Source organism: Mixophyes fleayi, chromosome 1 (genome assembly GCF_038048845.1).
Source record: "Mixophyes fleayi isolate aMixFle1 chromosome 1, aMixFle1.hap1, whole genome shotgun sequence".
NCBI classification, from domain to species: Eukaryota; Metazoa; Chordata; class Amphibia; order Anura; family Limnodynastidae; genus Mixophyes; species Mixophyes fleayi.
In genome coordinates, this window is record NC_134402.1 from 148,866,187 (window position 1) to 148,876,741 (window position 10,555).

Consider the following 10,555-nt stretch of genomic DNA (forward strand, 5'->3'; position numbering starts at 1 on the left):
AGTGCCAGGATAACATTGAGCAAAATGAGGGCCAGGAGGCCCTTCTGCAGAATGCTGCCCAGGAGGTCCTTTGGCAGGATAAGGCCCAGGAGGCGGATTCAGAAGAGGTCTTAGAGGTGGATGAGGAAGCAGCACAATTTAGCCCTAGGGAGTCAGTTGATTTCTAGGAGGCCAGACCATCCAGACTGAAGTGCAACAATGGTAAATTACTGTACTGTAATGGGTCCTACCTCACTTAATGTGCACGCCTGTGAAGACCTACCAAACTGTCACCGAAGAATCTAGACGCATGATCTTCACACTGGCAAAGAGTGAACAGATTAAAATCTGGAATGGGCTGCATTGTTTGTGCGAGGAACGTATTGCTACACCCCGTTGCTACTTTCCCGGTTACGCCAGACTGGGCACTGAGGACTACAGGTGTCCAACATGGAAACGTTTCCTGCTCAGACACCTTACTCACATGAGTGAGAGGACAAGCCAGTAACATACGCAACACAGCTTTACCTCACTGTGGTTTGCATGGATGATTCTAGACTGAAGACCACTATGCTTCACTGCAACACACTGCAAACTCCCTCCCACAAAATGCTACGCTTCTAACCCAATTAGCATATGAAAACCACACTAGTCAAACAAGGTGCTTGAGGAAACAGCAATAACCAATCAAGAAAAACTCGCCCCAGCCTACTTTTGATGGGGGGCCTTGCTAATGGGTGCAGAAATGCAGGGTAAATAGAGAACTTGCAATTTATCTCCCAGAAAAGCAGCAAACATTTTTGGCTTGTACTTTGTTTATTGAGTGATTTAAATGTTGTATACATGTGTTTCTATACTTCTGATGCATCATTAATTACATATCCTTTTCAGATTAACTAAAAAAATGTATATCTTTTGTCAGCCATCCATCAGCGCCAATAATTCCCTAAGCGTTTTTGTTTTCCTACAGTATATTTTCTTTGAATTTTTTTTTTGAGATAACAAAACTATTGATCCCTAAAAGAAGACTGTGTACATGACTGCAAGAAAATGGAAGCAACAAAAACATTGTAGAGAAAAACACTGCTTTCTGGGATGAAACATACTAATGTCTTTAGAGTCAGTCCTATACACTATACAAGCTTGGTAGCTTGTATGAATACCTACCTACTAGAGACATTGAAAAGGAGGTGTTTATCAGCAATCATATATCTAGCATAAAATAAAGTGAGCAACAAGTTTAATTAGAAATAATGTCAAAGATGATGTCAGGATGGAAAAACATAATCAGCAAAGACAACAGTTATATGAAAGTGTATAGCCAAAGTTGTGCGATTGCAAGAACAGTTGATAATCTTTTTTGGCTTCTCGGCCTTTTGGGTAAGATCAAGTGTAGTATCTGTTCTTATCAAGCCCAACACCCGGTGGTCGTAATGCTGATTGTGGCTCATTCCACAGCATGATCTAACACTGGTGAGGGTTCAAACTGTTTAAGACTGTGTCACATCTTGCTTCCTAAGCCGGCCGGAAGAAGGAAAATGACGAGGAAGATCGACTTCGGGGAAAGAAACTCTGCTGGATCCTACCTGCTGGAAGAGAACCTCGGGATCAACTCCTGCTGAAGAAGCCTTCCTCCCATCGGGAGACCCTGCCCTGCTCTTCTCTGCTTGGGAGAAGACTTTGGGATCAACTCCAGTGGAAGAACCCCTCTTCTCAGCGGAAGATCCTGCTCTTGAAGAAGATGTTCCCTCAGACCAGCTTTTGAAGCCCTTCTGCCCCGGGAAGAAGAGCCAGGAAGATGACTTCAGCTGCTGCAGCTCCTGCCTCCACCCTTGCTCCTGTCCCTAGGAAGAAAGGAGAAAAGACCCCTGCACCAATGCCTCTCCCTGATTCTGGAACTTCTGCCTCCACCAGCCCAGCTGCCCCAGGACAAGGGAAGCCCAGCCAGGATGCCCCCCAGAGAACTCCTACCCTGGAACCCTGGATGAGGCAGACCGTGGTCCTGAAACTGAGGGAAGTAGACGGAAGGATTCCAGACATGATGGCTGAGACATTTGGTAAGAAGATGGTCCTGGATCAAGGCTTCTCGAAGGCTGAAACACTCAGCATCCAGAACTACATCAGGGACATCTTCTACGTCACCTTCGCCTCCATTGCGATCTGCAAAAGATACTGGGAGGCGGTGAAGAAAGCAAGATCGGAATCTCCTTTCTCTCGCTTTGTGGGGAACTGCCCCATCCAGAGAGAGGAAAGAAGAGTGATGGTCTCCATGAGGAATCCTCATACCCCTGGCAAGGATATTGCTACCTTCCTGAACTGCTTCTGTTCCGTGGTCAGGGACCCCTCCAAGATCCTGGAGGCTAACGGTTTCTGGACACGCAAGTGGTCCCTCATTGTGAGGCTGAGAAAAACGACTCTGCAACAGACGGACTCCAGCACCTGCAATCAAGCTTTTTCCTGAGTGGCTCTGTCGGCCTTCTTCACTACGCTGATCAGGCTAGGAACTGCAGAAACTGAGGGGAAGCTGGCCACATGTGGAGAGCCTGCAAAGCTTCAGCCTGCAGGAACTGCAGAGTGGCAGGGCACAAGACCAAGGACTGCCCAAGAAAGACATCCTGCAACCTCTGCAACCTCTCCAGCCACATCTACAGGGACTGCCCCCAGAGGGCAAGAACCTATGCTACAGCTATCGGGAAAAGTCTGCAGGAAAGTGAACCTGCTCCTAACTGCAGCCCAAGCCAGCCCAGAGGAAGCAGCAGAAGCCCCGACTGCAGCCACGAGTTGGTAAGAAACCTTCCACCCCTTCTCTCCCCACCATCCTTCCAACCTCCCTCCCCACTCCCTCCTCCCCTGCTTCCATTGTGACAGCATCTCCCTCCCTTCCTGCTGTTATAAGTCCCCCATCCTCCCCAACCCGCTCTCGTCCTCTTCCCACCTTCACCCCTCCCCCCATCTCAACCCTCCCTCCTCTCCCCCCTGCAGTAGCACTAACCCCCTCCAATGCTACTGCAGCTCCCTCCCTCTCCCTGGAAGATTTTCCCCCATTTGTGCTGCAGGTAAGGAGAGCAAGTTGAGGAGGAAGAGGAAAGAGCGTGACAGCCCAGCTGCCGACTCTGAAACTTCCAAGAAGCTAGCGGTCGAGCTCGGAGAGGAATCCCTTCTACAGGAGGAGGTCCTGGAGGAGATGGTAGAGGAGCTGCTGGCAGTTCAGGATTCTGAAACGGAAGAGGAATTGGATGTGGACGAATTCCTGCAGCTGCCCGACATCTGCCTTTTCGATCAGCTGGAAGAGAGAGGTCTGCTCCCATCTTAACATGAGAACACGGGCAGACCGGGCCAAGTCCCACCTGACAAGGATTGTAACTGATGTATTGATGCTAACTTTCTTTTTTCTCCCAACTAATGGCTAATTTTTCTCTCTTTACCATTAATGTGAGGAGTGTGAAGGATAAGATTAGACGTCAGTCTGTGTTTACCTTCCTTGACAGTCAGAAATGTGATGTTTACATATTGCAGGAATGTTCTTTGCCTTTTTATAGCTCTTATAGACACCTGGGCAGTGGTCTCATGGGCCTTCCTATTGGTCTGGGGGGAGTGACTGTAAGTCTGCGGGGGTCGCCATACTTATCAGGGGAAGTCTCTTCACACTAGATTCCGTTCAGGAGTTTGTTTGCGGTAGATTGCTTATCATAAATGGCTCGTGGGCAGGTGAGCCTATCAGGCTAACCTGTGTGTATGCTTCCCCTGGTAAGAATGAGCATGTGGAGCTTTTAAAGACCCTTCGGGCAACCACCAGGGCGGTAGTGATGGCCGAAGATTTTAACTGTACTATAGAAGAAGGGAGGACGCAGTACTAGCAGCACTTCTAAGCTAGATGTTACTTCTAGGTTGCTGTAGGAGATGGCAGCTGAAGCATCCTTGTAGGATGCAGTGAGATCCATGGGGCTGGCTCTGTTAAATATACCTGGAGCCGACCCGATGGCTCAGTGCGTTCCCGGATTTGTGTTTATAATATAAGGCAGAATAGGCATGTCATAGTTCCTTGCCTTCTTTTCAGACCACAGGGCCATTCTCTTTGAGGAGGTTCTGGGCCTTGGTTTTCCTTCTGGCCTAGCCTCCTGGAAATTGAATTGTGCTCTGCTATAAATGGAGGATGTGATGGAGGAGCTGAGAGATGCCTACATCACATGGAATAATAACAAATGTTATTTTGATTGTATGTCTGACTGGTGGGAATATATTAAAATCAAAATTCACAGTTTCTTTCAGGTTAAAGATAGACAACAGGCATTTGAGAGGAAGAGAAACTTCAGGAGGCTGCAAAGACAAACGCAATCCCTGCTAGATCTCCAACTTTGCAACTAGGATGTGAAGGATGATCTGGTAAAGAATGGGGGGCCTGGAGAGGCACTTCGAGGAAGAATCCAGACGCATCTTCTTCTGTTCCAAAGTAGAGAATCTAGAGAAGGGTGAGAAATTTAGCCCTTTCTTTTTCAGAAATCTTCACTCCAGCCACACACCCCTGAATAAACTGCGAGATGAGACCAGCATTCCCAGAAAGGGGAAAGAGGGCATCATGGGAGTCATTACAGATTACTACAGCAACCTCTACTCCCCTAAGACTATCGACAACAAAGCAGCTGATTCATGACTGTCAGGTATCACTAACACTATTGCTCTTGTAGGAAAAGAAGCCATGGATGGTCCCTTGCATTGGGGAAGCTGCTCTCTGCCACTAAATCTTTTAGGCTGGGTAGGACCCGGGCAGTGATGGTCTCCCAGCAGAGCTCTATGCAGCACTGTGGGATCTTATTGACCCGGACCTGCTAGAGCTGTATGAGGAGATGCTGGTGGAGGGCAGAATGCCTCCTACTCCGTGGGTGGGACTGATCATGATTTTGTATAATCGCAAGGGGGAGAGATGTGTCCTTAAAAATTGGCATCCCATCTCTCTCCTGAACGTGGACTACAAGATCCTCACCAAGGTGCTAGCCAATAGGCTAAAAGTTGTCATTGGGCAGATTGTTCATCCAGATCAGAGACCTCACCATCGAAGGGAAAGAACTGGTTCTGCGCAACGAGATACTTTCCGTTCTGCAGTACACTGCCCAAGCTTGGCTACCTCATGCTGCTGTCTGCAAGACCATCACAAGGACAGTCTTCCACTTCATCTGGGGCTCCAAAATGGACAGAGTGAAATGGGCAGTTATGTACAAGGAGCCCCTCAAAGGTGGGAAAGGGTTACCCGATATCTCCACCATGCTGTGTGCCTTCTTTGTTTGCAACTGTATACTCATGACTTTGATTGAAAGACCATGTAACGCTTGTTCCTCCTGCCTCTTTGGAGGTCCCATCATTGGGACAAGTGGGACAGCTCCTTGACTTACAACTGGACTACACGTTGGTTTTACCTGGATGTTGGACAATTGTGGGAGAATATGGCCTCTAAGAGGCTGATTAACAGACATAAAGACATTGCATGGATGGCTATCCAGGGGGGTTTGCCTCTCAGGACATTCATGCACTCTCGGGACCTGTGCAGATATTTTCACTATCCCTTTTGTACCACCAGAAGACAAACAACATAGACTGCCCCACTGCACAGGCACTATTGGATGTCTTGAACTTAAGGACAGTGTGCCCAGGATTTTTTCCCTGGGACCCACACTATTGGGGCAATCCAGAAGAATTGGCGCCTCTTTGGACCACGGCTATCTGATAAGATTTTACAACCGGACTAGTAGAGGTCTTCCCCTTTAGCAGCTGCATTCTGAGGTACTCAGATGCCCCCAAAATGTAACTTTATGGTAGTAAAAACTTATCAACTGCTGCGCATAGTGGAGAACCAGAAAACTGGAGGCAGAAGCCAGGGACAGGCTTAGGTCGTGGGTCTGTAGCAAGCAGGAAAGTCAGTATACAAGTTGAAGGACAGGGCAGGTAGCAAACGGGGAAAATTCAGGAAACAGGCAAATGGTCAAAATGGCACAGGCAAACGAGCAGGGTCAAGTAAGCAAGCCAAGGTCACAACAAGTAAGCAAATCTAGGGAAGCAGAATATTCAAAGGAGCAGGTCAGCAAGTTGTGAGGCACACAAACGCTATAATTGGCAGGTAGGCAAAGCCCTCTCTGCCTTAAGTACTGTCAAGGATCAACGGTGAATGCAAAAGTGTCCTGGCCGTTGTCCTGGTAATGGCTGGGATGTGGGGGGAAGTGACATCTTGGACGTTATAGCGATGGCCGGGACGCAGTTGGAGACAGAGGAATGAGCTACGGCGGTTTCAGTTGGTGTTAGTCATTATAGCGGTGGTTGGAATTCCGACAACCACTATAATGACCAAATAATGACGCTAGTACTAATTCCGAAATATATCAAACGTAGACATACTCTTATGAAGACAGGCGACATCTCCGATTGGAGTTATTGACGGCTGCTATACGTTCCGAAAGAAGGAAATTCTGGCACTTTATAATGACATCACTTACAATGGAGACATTTGTTTTTCAAGCAGCAATACCAGGACCCGCCGCCTACATAAAGTAATCAAAGCGTTAATGTTAGGTTTAGGGTAGGGTTAAGATTAGCCACTTTAAAAACGAAAGCAGCATTGCCGCTTTTAAAACTAAAATCTCTGTGTTTGCATTGTAAATGACAGCATTTTAAAGTGCCGCCATTTCCTTCTTTCGGAACGTATAGTAGCTGTCATTAACTCCTATTGGAGATGTGGTCTGGCTTCATAATAGTAAGTCTACATTTTATATATTTCGGAATTAGTCCCATCGCAATTATTTTGTTGTTATACCGGTTGTCGGAATTCCAATCAACGGTATAACACACCTAACCCGTTTCAGGGTTTATTGTGCTTTCAGCTGCACTGCGAAGCAGCACACTTGAATGTAATGTGTTTTTGTACCTTTGTAAAAAATAAAGATACTTTTCAATAAAAAAAAAAAACAGTTGATAATCTTAGCAAGCTATTAACTGGTGTTTATTAGTTAAACACTCATAAACTGTTAACTGACAAGATATATTTTTGTCTAGTACTTGTATATATATCCTTTTTTCAATTATATCTTGTTCGTTACTTTCTAGTTACTGTATATCCAGATTATTTTTTTTAAATACATACACAAACCAAATAAAAGGTTATTACTTACTGTGTGTATCGTTTGGAAATGGAAACTGCATATTTTATGAGATATCGTTAGTACAATTAACATCATGCTACTTCTGAGAATAACAGTTTTCCATGATTTTCATCTCAAATAGACTGGACCTCTTCCTGAAGTCAATCGGGCCACAGCTGGGACTAATAACATTAAAATGTAACTTCTGGAAATATTAGTGCATGAAAAATAAAAATACAAAGTGCATTTTAAGTTTAAAGACGTACTGAAAATATAAAGAAAAAAAAACATTTTTTAATAGTAAGTGATTTATAGGGAAAATCCATATAATATTAGGCAATCCTTTTAAAACATTAATTATTTTCATAGTGTTATAAATACAGTAAAGACATATATTAATTTTGTTCACACAAAGAATGTCTTGTTTGTGATTTGGCTATGTGTATGTTCCATATTTAAAATGTATTTGTATTTCATATACAGTAAGTGATAATCTTGCTTTTATAAAATGATATTATACATACTTTGTATGCTACACAAATATACCACTTTTGCAGTCTTGCATGGTGGTCTGGGGTTCTGTAGCTGTTTAACCACTAATGTTTACAGTGTATATATTTTTAGCACTGCACACGACTTTTAAAACATTACTAATTTTTTCTTTAGAAAAAAAAAAAAGTTGTTGAATGTAACACTCATAAAAGGTGCCTATGACAAGCTGTGGAATTTAACTTTGAATCGTTTCATATATTTACATGTAATCCCCAGGACATGCCAGACCAGGGGCTAAACTGGATTGCGTGTTGACTGGATGTGTCCCTAGAGGACAAGTAGCGTGTGAATGGAACCAAGCTAACAGCGAGATCACCATAAATAAGGGAGAAAGTGAAGAAAAAACTACTAGCTTGAATAATAACTAGGGGTTAGATTGTGATTTTCATATTGTTATTTGAAAAATGTAACACTGTATGCAATGCCCCAAGCTTACAATATTATTTACACACAGGCTATTATGGCAGCCTTATTAATTACATACACCATATTAAATTGCTAAAGATTTTATTTACTCAAAATCTGGATTTACAATCTTAAGGGCTCATTTGGATGCTTTCTGATTGTACATAACAAAAGATAATTAAATATCATATACACAGTAGAGAATATTGCTGAGAGTTGTTAATAAAGTCACGTTTTCCATATAAAATGTAATTAAATACAAACACCTCTAATTTTGATGTTTTCCCCTTTAAACATCAAATGGGAATCTTTTTTCTGCAGTAGTCAATATGTAAATGTCTATTAAGCAATGGGAATAGACCACCATGCCTTGATGTAATAGAGATAAGCAAACAGCCAATCAGAAATGGCTAGAAATGCAATCAGCCCATGAGATTTTTTGAGATAGTGCTGCTGATAGTCTTTACCATCATTGCATACAGTTACACCAGTCCTCCAGCACCTGCAACATGTCCGCTTCCTAAAAGACGTATCAGGGGATGCATCCATGACTAATTATGTCACAAGTACATGAACATGCCCTTACTCATCCCCCTACCTGTCCCTACTTCTCTAGCTGTAAGGGGTTGCAAGGCAACAAGGCATAGAAATGTAGATACAGATGTATGCATATGCATTTTTTGTGCACATAATCAGTACAGAAATGCATATCTTACTCCAAAATGTTGACATATATCCAACTCTAAAAAAGCACCTTAGTGTATAATGAAGAAGCTGTGCAACGTCTAACAGTGTTTGTCTTGTCCCATCAATGTGTGTCCTTCAGTCCTGTCAGTCCTGGCCTGTCAGTCCTGTCCTGTCAGTCCTGTCCTGTCAGTCCTGCCCTGTCAAAAATTTGTTTGCCATGTAGTTCTTCATCCTGTTAGGTTTTATTGGACACTGTGGTCTCACCCTTGATATCTGTCCTGGCCTGCCCTGATATAGTTAAACCTGGCCCTGAACCATAACCTTTGAGTATAAGTATTTATAGTTATATTTGTGAAATATAGCAGTTTAATAGCAATAATGCAATCAATAACCAAACAGTCAATTGCAACAGTCAATAGGATGACAGACCATTGAAAAATGAATGTGATTGACTGTACTGAAATCTATTTTTCCCATTAGGCACCTTTCCAAAATATTATCTTGTTTACATTCTTTTTACAGTGACGTAAATTTATGTTGATTGCTGTCATGAAAGTAAGAGGAAAAGAGTCTGCATAAAGTTCCTGTAGAGATTATTTACAGGAATGATTCAATTAAAAAAGGTTGGATGGTCACAATTTTGCAAATATTAAAAGTACCTCTACAGCTGGGAAACATGTTGACAGCCAAGCATACAACAGTGTTTTATGAATAAAATCATCAGTCTTCTGACCTCTTTGGAATCTGTGTGAAAGTCTCTCAATAGACATCCCTCCATGTCTGCACAACAACTAAGAAGTTTTCCTCAAATAAATCCCACTTCACAAATTATGTTTTAGCGCATGACCTATGTGGTGCAATCTTCAACATGGATTGGGCATCAAGATAGATGCAACTGTAGAGGGTGCAAATGTTTGCTTGTTCTAACGAAAGAAACTGGATAATTTAGGGTATTCCAAGCTAGGCACAGAAATGTACCCACATGCAAAAACAAGATTTCTTGGAGCAGGTTGAGATATTTAAATGAGCTTCAGTGGATGGAGTGGACTTCTTGGACCCACTGTGATGGACACTGCCTTGACCTTGTTTTCTCTCACTTTCTGCTCCATGTCTAGTTACTCCAAATCAGCCCTCCAGCTTCCTGATTTGTCTGCCTCTTTCTACAACATCACGTTTACTCTTAGATAAAGCAGCTCCAGCTACCACACGGCAGTGTATACCTCGACCATGGCACGCTAAACAAAGCTGGTAACTGCAAAACACCAGTGGAGGCAATCTCGCTCCAATGTAGACTTCTTTCACTGTAAATGAATTCTCTATACATCTAACAACACTGCCCATTTACTTGCCATGGAAACCTACTATACATTCTATATTAATCACCTAGTTTTCTAAACCTTGAAGCCTCTTTGCCACCTTCAGGTGCTACTCTGCTTACCTGCACCACCTCACCCTCCTTACCTTCCAGGACATAAATTTGCCACTTATTTCAAAGAGAAATTCAGCATTTCATGGGGTAGCTCCTCACGCCAGTCCCTGCATGCCCCATCCACATTTTCCTACACTCCCCGATCCACCCTCTCTCCACTGTCCCCCGGACAGTAGACACTTTCTTTCTCTCTTAATACTCAACTCATCACCTGACAGCACAACTTGCCCTCTAAAATCTATTTCTTCTCAACTTCTCTGTTCCCTATCACCCAATGCATGCCCACCTACAGGTTATCTCATCAACCATTTTCTTTCTCTGGCACTTTCCCATCCTCCTTTAAACACACACTCATCCCACAAATCCTAAAGATGCCATT

At 43.5% G+C, this 10,555-nt stretch overlaps 1 pseudogene; it reads left to right on the top strand.

Moving 5' to 3' along the window:
* Positions 1–1,339: 1,339 nt before the first annotated feature.
* LOC142137194 (U2 spliceosomal RNA) lies at positions 1,340–1,489 on the top strand (annotated as a pseudogene).
* Positions 1,490–10,555: the final 9,066 nt, after the last annotated feature.